We start from the raw sequence: 16,047 nt of genomic DNA, 5'->3' as shown, positions 1-16,047 counted from the left end.
AGAAAGCAGCGCCAACAATGCGCTGTTATTGGAAACATTTAACTTGAAACAAAGGCTGAGAAAGATCGGCGAATGAGCTAAGCGGCGGGAACGTGGGGGATGATCTTAACCCCACCAATGGTGACAGTCTCACCATGGAAGCGGGGAACGATGGTGACGACTCTTATGTCATCATCATCAGCAATATTAATGTTCTTGTAGAGTTCCTTCAAGTTGATGCTGAGGTCGCTGGGGGTCTCGGTGGTCCTAGACCTGTGGGGTATCTGCGTGAGTCCTCCGGCTCTCTCTGCAATAACGGGGGCATCCGTATTACTTTCGTCATCATTGACGTAGACATCGAAGCCAACGAGCTGGCTGCTGTCTGTGACAATGCCCTCGATCACAATTCACGAGCACTTCGTCTGCTTTTCCTTTGGATGGTTTGGCAACAACAACCCTTATAGTCTCGGTGAGAGTTATAGGAAAGGCCTCTGTTGCAGCCTGCGACGTTTTTGCGAGTTCTTTGACGTCGGCTGGGATTTCTCTCTTAGGTGGAACGTAGTCCAGCCATCGATGAATATCGCTGTATTCGTACTCGTATCCCATGCTTTTGTTGCGCAAGCAATCGCGGACTTGGACCTTGACAAGGTTCCTCTTCTCGTCGTAGAACAAGAAGGCGGCATCCAAGAAATCGGGATCCTCGATGGGTGGTACAGTGGGGTGGAGGCCGCTCCAGATGGACCACATTCGGTCGACGTTAGCGTGATGACAGTAGAAGATGGGGTCTCTTCCCGCAGAGTAGAAGTTCCCCATGTTTTCGCGGAAGCGGTTTTTGGGATTTCCGGTCCAGCCATGGATGGCACCGTGGGACCCCCCCCACATGTTCCGCCACTGGCGGCTCCTCGTGGAGGATATCCGGCTCTGTATGCTGTGCTCATGAATTTGAGGGCGGTGTCTCCTTGAATAATCATTTCTTGTTGCATTTGGTTGAGATTAGCTTCTACACTCGTTTTAGGATTGCGAATGTCAAGGTCGACAAGTTCAGGTCCCCAATGCGTTTGGACTACTAGAAAATTGGCTTATTGTGGCACTCAAAAATGCCACTAGAAATATGTTGTCCTCACACTTTATTTATAGGGGCACCTTAAGCAAGTGTATTAACGGTGAGTGTAATGACAGACATAACATGATAATAGACAAACTATTACTTCACCTAAAAATGGCATCAAGCATAACATGTGTTGACATTTATAGGTGCCACGTAGTGTAATCTATGACTACATTGAATACTGCAATTCTAATATTACTAATTACCTCCCATAAATTTTGGCAATTACATTTCCTATCCACAATTTCCGTAATTTACATTTTTCATTTGTAAATATTTATAATTTATATTTTACTCCTTGAAATATGTATAAACTATTGCATTCTTCAATTATTTAATCATTCTTCCTTTAAATAAACATAATCGTATTTTTGCTTCTAAAATACTACTCCAAGTTACAATAAACAATAAAAATACCTTGAAGTATAAAAACTGTCATCAACAATTTACATAATACTTTTGATAAAATCCAAGTCATACAATATCCAAATACGATATGTTAAAAATATCTTACTACAAAACTACATTCCAAAGTTGCTTAACCTCTACTACTCTAATAAGCCTTCATTCTCATATATTCTCCAATATTTGACCATTATGATTGTAAAAGCAACTCAAGCCCCTGCATCCAACACAATTAAATCAAAATTTAAACAGAACAACCATTTAGAGCATTATGGAATTCTGATATCTAACACAAAATAAAGAGGACGTTACCTTTCGTATGCTGATAGAGTATTGGGCATCATCGCATCAACTTCATCAATAGTATCACCCACCTCAACTTTATTCACATAGCAACTTGTACTTGCATCAGTAAACACTTGAGAAGACGGGAGTAAGGAAGATGTATGCATTCCAAATAGAACTGGCTAAGACCATAACATTGACTATACCTACGAACAAATAATCACCGGTAATTATATAAAGACCAACAACAAGACAAAAGTATATTTTAGAAAAGATATTGTATACTGATAACAGAAAACAACATCATATATATCTTTGGTCACTAGTAGTTACAAGGCAAGGTGTAACTATTTATTTCTTAGTAGAAGAATAAATATAACCAATATATAGTGAAATAGATAAGCAAGATTACCTGGTTTCTGTGTTGTGCCAGAATATTGATGGAACTCGAGGATACTTCTATGATTAGTCTATGAGCCAAAACACGGTGATATTTTCTACGAGGTATCAAATCAGAATTTTAGCGGGCAAGTCTAGAGTAGTGGAGTAAATACAAGTTTAAATTTTGGAGCAACAAAAAAATGCTTATTAGTTCAACTATTCATGATCAATAAATTACAAAGCTAATAAAGGTGAAATATGCAAAAAATGAAACCTCAACACGAAGAAATCCGGGCTGATTAGAGTTCCCACACCAGCTTCATCTTGTCATTACAGAATTTGTCAGTCAAGTCAACATTGCGGTTAGACTCCCTCTAACAAGAACAGATGAATTTATGTATTCCAAAATCATAGATTGAAGACATGTTTGGAAAATTGAGAGAAAATGACTAGCTAAACTCCACTCATTTTAAACTTCTTTGATCAGCAAAAATACAAAAATCATCAAAGTCTTGCCCCATTAGGTGATCCGGGTTGCATTTATAGGCTGTTCCAATATCTCGCATGCCAAGAATACACATTTTTTATCTATTAAATTATAAATTACATTATTAAGGAAGATTCTAAAGCTAATTAAAGTAGCAACACCAATTCTTAAGCTCTATTGAAAAACTCTACGTCTGTCTCTACCTTCACCCACCAAGCTCAACAATTTCATTCTAGTCACTTCACAAATCAGGCTTAATTTTTAAACCATCCAAAGAAACGTGAAATTTCCACCTAATTTTGCTAAAATTTGAATTGGGGAAGAACTTAAATACGAACCCTAACTTCAAATCTGAATCTGAAATTGGATGAAAAAGAGATGTGGAATGTTACTTACATAGAGGATAGACATGAATATCATAGAGATGCTGGATTCCAGCGACGGCAACGGTGGCGGCAGAATCGACCGTACAACCGATGTACAAAAAGATGAAATGTATGTCTAGGTGTGTGTAGAGGGAGACAGATATTGAGACAGAGAGGGAGACAAGGAGGGGACGCCACGTTCGGCTGAGGGAAGTGGTCGCCGGAGGCGCGGCGTGCCGGAGGAGGGTTGTATGTGTGCGTGTGTCACGATCTGTGGGTGTGTATGTGTGCAAGTTAAAATTGAGAAGGTTTAGGAGTCATGCGGAAGTTGCAGAGAAAAGTTAGTATTCCCCATTTTCTATTTTATTTAATTCCTTTTCCTTTTCCTTTTCCTTTTCTTTTTTTGTTTAAAATTACTTTTACATCTTAAATCCAATTTGTACACGTCAAGTTTCGATTCCACTATTGTACACTAAGGACCCGTTTTATAACGTGGATAGGATATAACATGATAGTTAACTTAGGATAAAATTTTCGAGCCAAAGGTAGGATAATGTATGGATAAAGATTTTAAGATGATGTTTTATAGATTGAATAATTCATCAGGATATTGTATCACATTCGCATATGTTTGAGATGAATTTTGATTCCCAAATAACGAAGAATCCCAAATTATGTAGTTGGAATTATGAGTCCAAAATGAAGAAGATTCAAAGTGGACGAAACATAGTAATCAGATCCAGTAAATTCAAAAAATTACACAAAGATGAAATTTGAGTCCAAAATGAAGAATCCCAAAATGGATGAAACATAGAATCGATTCCACAAATTAAACAAAGATGAATTTTGAGTTCAAAATGAAGAAGAATGCCGGTGGAGAAATCGATTCCACTGAACTAAACAACAAAGAGGTTGAATTCATCACCCCTAATCGATGCCTAAATCCAGAAATCGACAGCGGCCGTGGTGCTAATCGACTTAGATCCCCTTCGCCAATGTCGATTTTTGAAAAATCTCGGGCGACACCACTACCACTTCGACAATGGTGGCCGTCATGGTGCAAAGAGAGTAACTGGCGAGAGACATGAACGAGCCAGAAATTAGACAGAGAAGGGTGCTCGGAGATAGAGAGAGAGAGAGCGCATAGAAGGTTTGTGAATAGTGGCACCATTATCGCCGGCTACCGGACGACGAAATCCATGGAAAAATCGCCGGCGGCTATGGCATACAGAATGGCTTGTTGCATTGTTGCAGAGAGAGGATGGAGTCCCGTAGAGAGAGAAGGAAGGGAATGGAAACGAGGGCGATGAAGGAAATCCTGCAAAAACAGTAAATAAACCCTCAAATTTTGTTGGACTATATCTCTAGCTCAAACAGTGAAAATGGGCACTATTTGCGTCGGCCCGGGATAATTTTGGAAGGCCCGTCGGGCTTCTTAAAAAATAATCCAGACTATAAAACATTGGTTTTAAGTGGATTAAATAATCCAATCTACCCTAAACCCATCTATAAAAAACGCCCTAATAGAAGTGTCAGTAAATAAGATTCCATATGGCATTTATGTTGAGGTGTAGTTAAAGGATATAATAAAGGTGTAGTGAAAAGTTAGTGTAGTGACTATATATCTATACTGGCACCTTTTATAAAGTGTGGTAAAAAAAGTGTGGCGAGAAGCTATTTTTCTAGTAGTTGCAGTCGTAGAGGGGCGAGTAGGGCTCAGAGAAGGGGGCGGGCATTTACATGCCATCCGGGTGGTCCCAGTTCTAGTAGGGCAGGCCGAAGTCTGGTTTCCTATCAGTTCTCCACAGATCCGCTCAAAGAAATACAAGTACCACCTGTTTCAAGGAAATTGAAAAAGTTAGTAGAATATGAGATCCATTACCAAAAATAATGAAAAGTAGGGGTGTCAAAATGGATATCGGGAATTGGATACCCGATTTTTTCAGGTTTCGGGATCGGGTTCAATACCCGATCAAGTATATCCAAATTACCCAATTTTTTATATTTTATTTGTTAGATTTAATAAATAAGGTATTTATTCTATTATTTAAAAATTAAATAATTAATGCATGAATTGTGATTATGTATTATAGATGAATAAGGGGTGTTATAACTTACTTCTCCGTTCCATAATAATAGAGTCATTTTGTCATTTGGGTACATTCCATAGTAATATAGTCATTTTCCTTTTTAGTAAAAGTCAACACATTTTTCCACACCTACTTTACTCTCTCTTACTTTATTCTCTCTCCATCTCTCTACCTTTTTCATTTTTCACTTTATTCTCCCATTACTTAACTCACCTAACACAATTTTTTTTCTCTTAACTTTAAGTTTGTATCAAATTCGAACTATAGGTTCATATTTCTAAAAGTTTGTAGCTAATTTTCTTAAATAAATAATAAAATAAAATAAAATAAAAATTCGAAATCGGGATTGGATACCCGAGTCGGGTACCCGAAATCATTTTCAGATCAGGTATCGGGTATTAGATTTTAGAAAATTCGGGATCGGGTACCCGAAATTTTCGAATCGCGAATCCGCGGGTACCTAAAGGAAATTGGTGTAACGGACGGAGGGAGTATTAGTTTCAGGAGGATTTACCTGTGGAAAGGGAAGAACAACCAGGAGTTGTGGACCTGGATATCGAGGGTCCCGAAGCCCCGTTGATCATAGGGGCTGTTGCAGTAAGCGCAGTGGATGTTGGCTTGCTGCGTGAAGCTACAGGGATCGTCTTCCTTCAGATCCTTCATCAGTCTGATGGCTTCCTTGTAGTTTGCTAAGTATTCGGGCGTCATCCTGTGGGCTGCGGGTCTCTTCCGAAGCCGATCAACCGGCGGGAGCACGTAGAATTCTTGGGGATCAGTGCCATTGTAGGGCGGGCAGCAGTCGGCGTCGAGACGAACCACCTTTCTAGTTTCGCGGTCAACATTAGTTGCGCCTTCGTGATAGCAAACGCCCGGATTAGGAGGTTCGAGCGGCTTGGTGATAAGGATCCTTGTATTTTATCCCAAAGATTTACTCAATTGTGATGTTTGATCTAGGTATTTTTTTTTTGTGAGAACTGATTTTCTATTTTACCAATAAGAGCAACCCAACAAGAAATAAGGAAACTAAGATGAACAAAGAAGGAAAGAACATTGGATAGGGTGGAAATTGGGAAACATAGTCATTGATGAAGCAAGCTAAGGCACTTACAACATAACTAACATGCATCCATGGCTAGATCTTCAAGGGAACCACAAACCTCAAAGCATACCTCTAGTTGATCCATGCTTGAACTAGCAATTGATGGAACTCCCATGCTTGAACTACCAATTGATGGATTCTAGCAACCTAAATCTAGGAATTAGATAGAAAACCCTATTCAAGAGGAACAAATCTCTCAAACATCTATTTTAATCCGAGTCTCCATGAAAAATGAGTAAAAATACTATTTAAAGCTTGGGTGGCCCGTTGGGTCAGAATGGGGTCCGAAAATGACACCCGGTTGCATGAATTATCCCGCTAAAAATTCACCCGGCCGCGTGGAACTTGTTTGCACTGCGCGCCTTTCGTAAAACGGCCATAACTCCCTCCACCGGACTCCGATTGGGGTGTGCAAGGTACCCACGCGAAGCTCTTTCGAAGATGAAGACTTTGGTAGTAGTTTCAGAGCTTTTGGACTTCATATCAATACGCAGAATACTGATTGAAGCCAGCTGCAGGTACAAGCTTTGATGCACAACTTCCATGATCGTATCATCCTCCCCTTCTTGGAAATGATTTGTCCTCAAATCCGAGCCTTCTATATTCCTCGCATCCTCGGGAGGCCCTCTAGCTTTATTGGATCCTTGGCATGTCTTCTCTTTCATCCTTGGGCCCCAATCAACCCATGGCTCACGCCGAAGAGAGGACCCTTGATGTCTAGCACTCGTGGTCATATCATCCTCCTCTTCTTGGAAAGGATTTGCCCTCAAATCTGGGTTCCGTACACCTATAAAATAGCATGAGATCAAATCAAATATCCAAGTAGGATGATAGAGATTAAGACCAGTAACGACTCTAATAGAAGTCACCATACCACAACGGTGGACACGCTCTAACAAGCTCAAAACTAATACATAAGCTATGTGGAAACAAATACCTAGGCAATCTTTCACATTGAAGTCCTAATCAAAACCATGTGATGCATAGTTTTTGACAAAATGACAATAAAAGATGTCAACCTCATTGAACGGCTTTATTGTCATGCATGGAAAACAAGTATTACGCCACATCACACAAGCATCACACAATTTGACCATTTTTGTCTCAAGCATTCTCACACTACCTACTCTCATGTTCTTCAACATCTTCCCAAAAGATTTGGCATTCTTAACAAGACTAGGCATACACAAGAAAGGATCCTCATATGGTGCAAAATGAAAAATTATCAAGAGAGGCCTAAGCACAAAAATCTTATTCTCACGCTCATGAAACAAACAATCATTTTCAATCATAAACACATCATTCTTGCTCAAACAAGGAATACCCATCCACAAATTGACAAACTCAAGTTCAACATATAGGGTACGTTCATCATAATTCACATCAAGTTTGCAAGAAAGTGTCTCAACCAACAAACCAAGTTTATTACAAGGGATCTCACTTAATTGTCCCAACAATTTCAAGAAATGATCAAAAATATATGAGCAATGCATCCATATACCTTCATGCACAACATGTAGAGTAAGAACAACACCATGCATGAGGAACTTATGAGAAGCAACATCAAGTATCAAGGGAAATGTTTTCAAATTATCTCCACACAAATGCTCCAACAATTTTAAAATAATACTCCCTTCGTCCCACATTTTGAGTCACTTATTGTTATGGCTCGGGTTTTAAGAAAGAGTTGAAGTGTGTAATAAATGAAGTGAGATGGTGGAATATGTAATAAATGAAGTGAGATAATAGAGTATGAAATAAATGGAGTGAGATGGTGGAGTTGGTTGAAGGTGGGTCCCTTTTGACTTTTGATTTTTGTTTTGATTTATTTTAATGTAGATAATGGCATTTTTATGTAATTTTGATAAAGAATGGGGTAAAATTATATGACCAAATATGGAAAATTCTAAAAGTGACTCTTAAACTAGGACGGACTTTTATGGAAAAAAGTGACTCTTAATCTGGCACGGAGGGAGTACCACAAACATGAGAACGATGCAATTTTATGCCATTAATCACAACACCATCCACAAGAGACATATGAGTGGAAAAATCCTTCACAAAACGGCCATAGAACACTCCAATCCCATTGAAGGGTTTAACCACTTTGCAATGAAGACATAGAAAACACCAAGTGCTAAAGTCATTATCCATGTTACTCCTCTTGGTCCTACTATCCTCACCCACATACACATGAAGCTCAAAATTACCAACAAATGAAAGCTTAGGCATCTTAGCATGTCACTCCAACATTCAAGGTAGATTCCACAAGAGAAATGTCATGTCTTCAATGCTTGGGCTTATCAAGAAAGGATCAATATATGACGCAAAGGTATATTTAGAATTCAAAGTTTCAAGCTCATGAGACCACTTTTTACACAATTCATCAATAATAAATCTATCAACACAAAGGGGCTTCTCTAATGTAATCTCATTCAATGAAACATCACAAAGAGATAAAGATAGTGCACTTGAACCTTGGGCAAGGAGTTCATCCACTTGCCCTTGTTCCTCTTGTTCCTTCTCCGGGTGAGTAGTTTCTAAGCCATGTACAACACAATGTACTTCCATGCCTTCAATTAAATTTCCTACAATCATCAACACAAAAAGACATAGAAGAAGTGTTAGTGGGTAAGGGTTTAGTTTCCTCACCAAGGGCAAGATGCAAAGGATCATTTGGTGCCCACACAAGGTTGACCTTAGAATCTAACAAGCACCCTTTACTCACTTGTGCTTGTGGTTTTTCTCTCATTTGATATTTTTCTTTTCTCTCACCTCCACCACTCTCTCTTGACTTTTGCACCTCACACTCTTGTCTTTTATCACGCTCTCTTGGCTTTTTAGACTCACATTCACTCCCAAGCCTTTTATCTTTCTCTCGTTCTTTTTCTCTACTAATTTGGAATAAGCTCATCGAAGAGGAGACATTTCCATATACATCAAGAGGCTTATGTGAGAAATGAAAGAAGATGATGCAATCAAATGACTTGATGAATTATCCAAACTTCCACCCTATCATAGTTGGCGAAAACTATACAAAACATATCCAATTATCAAATCTGACTATATATACATATTTTTCCCTTGATCTAGACTTGTTTGTGAATCTATCCACCAAATTTATCCAAGTTGGGCGCAGGAATCAATACCAAAAAAATTCATAAAGATCAGCCAGATTTCAGCAAAAGTTTCATCCCTTGTTGGTTTTCTTTGACTTGTGGGTGTTTTGCATAAGGCCTTGTTGAACCTACTTGCATCTTCCTACTATGTGTTTATGGCTTTGTCTTCTTGATTTTTGTTTGCCAAGGAGTATGCCTTGATTGATCCACCTCAAGCACCTAAATCTTGGAATTGGAGTTGTGAGTGTGAGTGAATCCACATTCTCACAATATTCTAAGCCGTTGTCGAGAGTTATTGGGGAGTGAATTGAGGGGGGTTTCGGACATCAAGGTTGAGTTTATCTTCTTAATTAAATTCTCTTTTCTTTTATTACTAACCTCTAGGACTAGTTCTTAGTGTTTTTTTGATTTGTAGGTACTTACTCTATTCCTCCTCGCACCCGGTCTAACAAAATGGTGGGGACAAGTGCGGAGGGGGAGGAAACAAGCATGATCCATCCTACACCCGAGGGTGACCTTGGGAGCATGATGGCTCAAATGATGGCAGATTTCAAACTTGAGATTAGAGAAAGAGACACCCAGATGGAGGCACGAATGAAGGAGTCCGAGGATCGTATGATTGTCGCTCAATACACCCTAGTTGAAGAGTTCAACACCTTGAAGGGAGGCTGCACATCTAGGACTCCTACTCCTAGGGGCAACCATGTACCTAATGTTGCCTCGGAGGATATGATGGAAGAAGTGGTGTATGAGAGATGGCAAAGGGGTAATGATAGAAATAGAGTCAATCACATGGGAAATGGTTGGTTTGGGGGAGGAAATGGAGCCCATGGCCGTTTTAAAGGTGACTATGAATCAAGGTACCATGGAGATGGGCTTGATAGAGGATATAGTGGGAAACGAGCTCCCAAGTCTCATGGAGAGTGGCATTCTAGGAGGATGAGAGATCATGTTAGCCATAAGGGGTTTGAGAGGCCAATTGAAGAAGATGTCTCATATAGCGCTCGGTTGAGGCCTACCTATCGACACAGTGGTGTTGACACAAACCAAATGGGTAACTCATCAAGTCATTTGATTACATAATTTTCTTTCCATTTCTCACATAAGCCTCTTGATGTATATGGAAATGTCTCCTCTTCGATGAGCTTAATCCAAATTAGTAGAGAAAAAGAACGAGAGAGAGAGAGCAAATGCTTGAGAGTGAATGTGAGTCTAAAAAGCCAAGAGAGCGTGATAAAAGACAAGAGTGTGAGGTGCAAAAGTCAAGAGAGAGTGGTGGAGGTGAGAGAAAAGAAAAATATCAAATGAGAGAAAAACCACAAGCACAAGTGAGTAAAGGGTGCTTGTTAGATTCTAAGGTCAACCTTGGGTGGGCACCAAATGATCATTTGCCTCTTTCCCTTGGTGAGGAAACTAAACCCTTATCCACTAACACTTCTTCTATGTCTTTTTGTGTTGATGATTGTAGAAAATTTAATTGAAGGCATGGAAGTGAAGCATCATGTTATACATGGCTTAGAAACTACTCACCCGGAGAAGGAACAAGAGGAACAAGGGCAAGTGGATGAACTCCTTGCCCAAGGTTCAAGTGCACTATCCTTTTCTCTTTGTGATGTTTCATTGAATGAGATTACATTAGAGAAGCCCCTTTGTGTTGATAGATTTGTTATTGATGACTTGTGTAAAAAGTGGTCTCATGAGCTTGAAACTTTGAATTCTAAATCTACCTTTGTACCATATATTGATCCTTTCTTGATAAGCCCAAGCATTGAGAGACATGACATTTCTCTTGTGGAATCTACTTTGAATGTTGGAGTGAATTCCTCTCATACTAAGATGCCTATGCTTTCATTTGTTGGTAATTTTGAGCTTCATAAGTATGTGGATGAGGATAGTAGGACCAAGAAGAGTAACATGGATAATGACTTTAGGACTTGGTGTTTGCTATGTCTCCATTGCAAAGTGGTTAAACCCTTCAATGGGACTGGAGTGTTATATGGTCGTTTTGTGAAGGATTTTTCCACTCGTATGTCTCTTGTGGATTGTGTTGTGTTTAATGGCATAAGGATACATTGTTCCCATAATTGTGATCTTGTTTTAAAATTGTTGGAGCAATGGGGTTTGATCCATTATGATAAACTTGTCTTGTTGAATGTTCTATCTTCTTGCAAGCTTAATATGAATTATCATGAACCTCCTCTATATTTTGACCAAGAGTTTGTCAATTTGTGGAAGAGAACTTCTTATTTGAGCAAGAATGGTTTGTTAATGAATGAAAATGATTGTTCATTGCATGAGCGTGAGAATAAGATTTTTGTGCTTAGGCCTCTCTTAATAACTTTCCATTTTGCACCATATGAAGACCCTTTCTTGTATATGCCTTGTCTTGATGAGAATGCCAAATCTTTTGTGAAGATGTTGAAGGACATGGGCATAGATAATGTGGAAATGTTTGAGGCAAAAAGAGTCAAATTGTGTGAAGCTTGTGTCTGGCATAATACTTGTTTTCATTGCATGACAATCAAGCCGTTTAGTGGGGTTGGTATCTTTTATTGTCATTTTGTCAAAGACTATGCATCACATGGTTTTGTTTGGGACTTCAATGTGAAATATTGCCTAGATATTTATTTCCACATAGCTTATGTTTTAGTTTTAAGCTTGTTAGAGCGTGTCAGCCGTCGTGGTATGGTGACTTCTATTAGAGTCGTTAGTGGTCTTAATATCTATCATCCTACTTGGATATTTGATTTGATCTCCTGCTATTTTATATATGTATGGAACCCGGATTTGAGGGCAAATCCTTTCCAAGAAGGGGAGAATGATATGACCACGAGTGCTAGACGTCAAGGGTCCTCCCTTCGGTGTGAGTCATGGGTTGATTGGGGTCCAAGGATGAAAGAGAAGATATGCCAAGGATCCAATAAATCTAGAGGGCCTCCCGAGGATGCGAGGAATAGAGAAGGCTCGGATTTGAGGACAGATCCTTTCCAAGAAGGGAAGGATGATACGATCATAGAAGCCGTGCATCAAAGCTTGTACCTGCAGCTGGCTTCAATCGGTATATTGCCTATTGAAATGAATTCCAAAAGCTCTGAAACTACTACCAATGTCTTCATCTTCGAAAGAGATTCGTGTGGTTACCTTGCACGCCCCAATCGAAGTCCGGTAGTGGGAGTTATGACCGTTTTACGAAACGCGGGCAGTGCAGACAAGTTCCACGCGGCCGGGTGAATATCTAGGGGGATAATTCACGCGGCCGGGTGTCATTTTCAGACCCCATTCTGGCCCAACGGGCCACCCAAGCTTTAAATAGTATTTTTCCTCATTTTTCATAGTTAGACTTTGATGAAATTAGATGCTTGAGAGCTTTGTTTCCTCTTGGAGAGGGTTTCTATCCAATTCCTAAATTTAGGTTGCTTGAATCCATCAATTGCTAGTTCAAGCATGGGAGTTCCATCAATTGCTAGTTCAAGCATGGATCACGTAGAAGTATGCTTTGAGATTTGTGGTTCCCTTGAAGATCTAGCCATGGATGCATGTTAGTTATTTGTAAGTGCCTTAGCTTGCTTCATCAATAACTATGTATCCTAATTTCCAATCTATCCAATGTTATTTCCTTCTTTGTTCATCTTAGTTTCCTTATTTCTTATTGGGTTGCTCTTATTGATAAAATAGAAAATCAATTCTCACAAAAAAAAATTACCTAGATCAAACATCACAATTGGATAAATCCTTGGGAAATGGATCATAAAATACAAGGATCCATATCAGCTAGGATAGTGAGGGTAGTATAAATAGACATACATTCGCACCAAATAAATCATCAAAGATATTAACCATGGCTTCTCTTCAATCCTCCTTCACGGTTCTCGCCACCACCCCCAAACCCCGCAATTCCGCCTTCATGAAACCCTCGAGGGCAAGGGTTTCATGCAACGGTGGCGACAACGGGGGCGGCCGTGTAGACCGCCGAAACATGCTTCTAGGTATTGGCGGTCTGTATGGCGCAAGCAGCCTTGTCGGCGGCCGTAAAGCCGAGGCCAGATGATACGATCATGGAAGCCGTGCATCAAAGCTTGTACCTGCAGCTGACTTCAATCAGTATTCTGCCTATTGATATGAAGTCCAAAAGCCCATAAACTACTACCAAAGTCTTCGTCTTCGAAAGAGCTTCGCGTGGGTACCTTGCACGCCCCAATCGGAGTCCGGTGGAGGGAGTTATGGCTGTTTTACGAAAGGCGCGCAGTGCAGACAAGTTCCACGCGGCCGGGTGAATTTCTAGCGGGATAATTCACGCGGTTGGGTGTCATTTTCGAACCCCATTCTGACCCAACGGGCCACCCAAGCTTTAAATAGTGTTCTTACTCTTTTTTCATGGAGACTTGGATGAAAATAGATGCTTGAGAGATTTGTTCCTCTTGAAGAGGGTTTTCTATCTAATTCCTAGATTTAGGTTGCTTGAATCCATCAATTGCTAGTTCAAGCATGGATAAAGTAGAGATATGCTTTGAGGTTTGTGGTTCCCTTGAAGATATAGCCATGGATGCATGTTAGTTATGTTGTAAGTGTCTTAGCTTGCTTCATCAATGACTATGTCTCCCAATTTCCACCCTATCCAATGGTATTTCCTTCTTTGTTCATCTTAGTTTCCTTATTTCTTGTTGAGTTGCTCTTATTGATAAAATAGAAAATCAATGCTCACAATAAAAAATACCTAGATCAAACATTACAATTGGGTAAATCCTTGGGAAATAGATCATAAAATACAAGGATCCTTATCATTTGGTATCATACCCCTCAAACATCTAATTTCATCAAAGTCTAACTATGAAAAATGAGGAAAAATACTGTTTAAAGATTGGGTGACCCGTTGGGCCAGAATGTGGTCCGAAAATGACTCCCGGCCGCGTGAATTATCCCCCTAGAAATTCACCGGGCCGCGTAGAACTTGTCTGCACTGCGCGCCTTTCGTAAAACAACCATAACTCCCTCCACCGGATTCCGATTGGGGAGTGCAAGGTACCCAGCGAAGCTCTTTCGAAGACGGAGATATTGTTAGTAGTTTCAGAGCTTTTGGACTTCATATCAATAGGCAATATACTGATTGAAGACAGCTGCAGGTACAAACTTTGATACACGGTTTCCATGATCGTATCACTAGCTAAGATGATACGTGTAAAAAATTATGTTATCTCTACTGGAGGGAGGGAGTAATTAAACATATCTCGTTAATCACGCGTACAATATTTAATGATGTAACCCACAAAGCATCTTTTGTGGTGCTACTTAATGACGTGTTTGGACCAGGTAATCAATTGCATAATTTAACCTTTCGTTGATTTGTAGGCATATATAAATCTATATTGTATTTGGACGAGGTAGACCAATCCATACAATTTTTATATTACAATCATGAGTTTGAGTTATATAATGAAATAAGTATGTGCGTCTGATACCAAAAGGTATGCCGAAAAGGACGACGGACGATCACTTTATTAAATATTTTATAAACTTGTCTTATTTGAAGCCCATCTGTTTGGAGGCCATCTGTTTAGAGGCCAAAATTAAAATATGAAATGTGCTGTTACCTAGGAATGTAATTAAATGAATATTTTATATATTATACAAATTCAAAAATTTATTAGGAAACTAATACGTAGGACCCACAAATCAACAAACCCATATTTGGTGGTGAACCCATATTCCACTAACTCATTCCTATTTGGTGGTGGACCCACAAATCAACGAACCCAAATCAAATGAAGTAGGTTTGACATACTTCACTTTTTACTATTTTTGATGGTGGACCCATATTCCACAAACTCATTCTTACTCACATTTTATTATAAAACTAATACTTTAAAAGTAGGACCCACATCCCACTAATTTTTTCAACTTTCCATTACATTTCTTAAAACCAGTACTGGGTCAAAGTGTGTCAATATTTGGGGGACGGAGATAGTAATAGGCTAGCGAAAAACTCCTCCTGCCACATTATCAAGGACTTCCCATAGCTTGCAACATCATCAAGAACTTCCCATAGCCCAGTAATAGGCTAGGCGACGCCTTAGCCAAGCAAATAAATTCAGATTAAAATTGGACACAAATACCGAGAAAGTGAAAACATAATTTCATAAAAATAAAAAATACTCCCTCCGTCCACCATTAGGAGTCCCATTCATGGGCGACACGGGTTTTAAGAAATGTTAAGAAAAGTGGGTGGATAAAAGTTAGTGGAATAGGAGTCTCACTTGTATATATTAGTTTTAAATGAAATGTGAGTGGAATGAGTTAGTGGAAGGTGAGACCCTATTACCATTTATGGTAAAAGTGAACCGGGACTCTTATTCGCGGACGGAATAAAATGAAAAAACGAGACTCCTATTCACGGACGAGGGAGTACAATTTAAAAAAAGAGTCTAATGCAATAAAAAACCAATTATATTTTCTCTCAAACAAATTACAAACGATATCAATGTGCAATCCTACGTGCCCATAACTCTTCAATTATATCACGCTGGGGTCGAATATGGGTTTCTTGCTGACGCATATTAGCAAATGCTTGGACCCTTTTGGCATCCCGCCGGGGTATCCTCATTCGAGGTGGTTGCCACACCGTGTTTTGGTTCGACAACATCTTCAGCGGCCCAATAAGTGAGTTATGGACCTTCATTTTCAACTATCATATTGTGCATGATAATACATGCGTACATGACATCAGCAATGTAG

General features: G+C 39.5%; 1 long non-coding RNA gene and 1 pseudogene across 2 annotated transcripts; both read right to left on the bottom strand.

Moving 5' to 3' along the window:
• Positions 1-77: 77 nt before the first annotated feature.
• On the bottom strand, positions 78-6,744 carry LOC125188886 (annotated as a pseudogene).
• On the bottom strand, positions 1,483-3,353 carry LOC125208030. 2 transcript variants are annotated; one of them, XR_007174047.1, is made up of 5 exons: positions 3,042-3,353; positions 2,433-2,532; positions 2,190-2,274; positions 1,805-1,983; positions 1,483-1,709 (listed from the first exon to the last, which is right to left on the bottom strand). It is a non-coding gene; the product is annotated as an uncharacterized LOC125208030 (long non-coding RNA). The 2 variants fall into 2 exon arrangements; XR_007174048.1 differs by having other exon boundaries at positions 2,433-2,481; positions 3,042-3,352.
• Positions 6,745-16,047: the final 9,303 nt, after the last annotated feature.

This window comes from Salvia hispanica, chromosome 1, assembly GCF_023119035.1.
Source record: "Salvia hispanica cultivar TCC Black 2014 chromosome 1, UniMelb_Shisp_WGS_1.0, whole genome shotgun sequence".
Taxonomy (NCBI): domain Eukaryota; kingdom Viridiplantae; phylum Streptophyta; class Magnoliopsida; order Lamiales; family Lamiaceae; genus Salvia; species Salvia hispanica.
The sequence above is the reverse complement of the archived record's forward strand: the minus strand, read 5'-3'. Positions and strand labels throughout refer to the sequence as shown.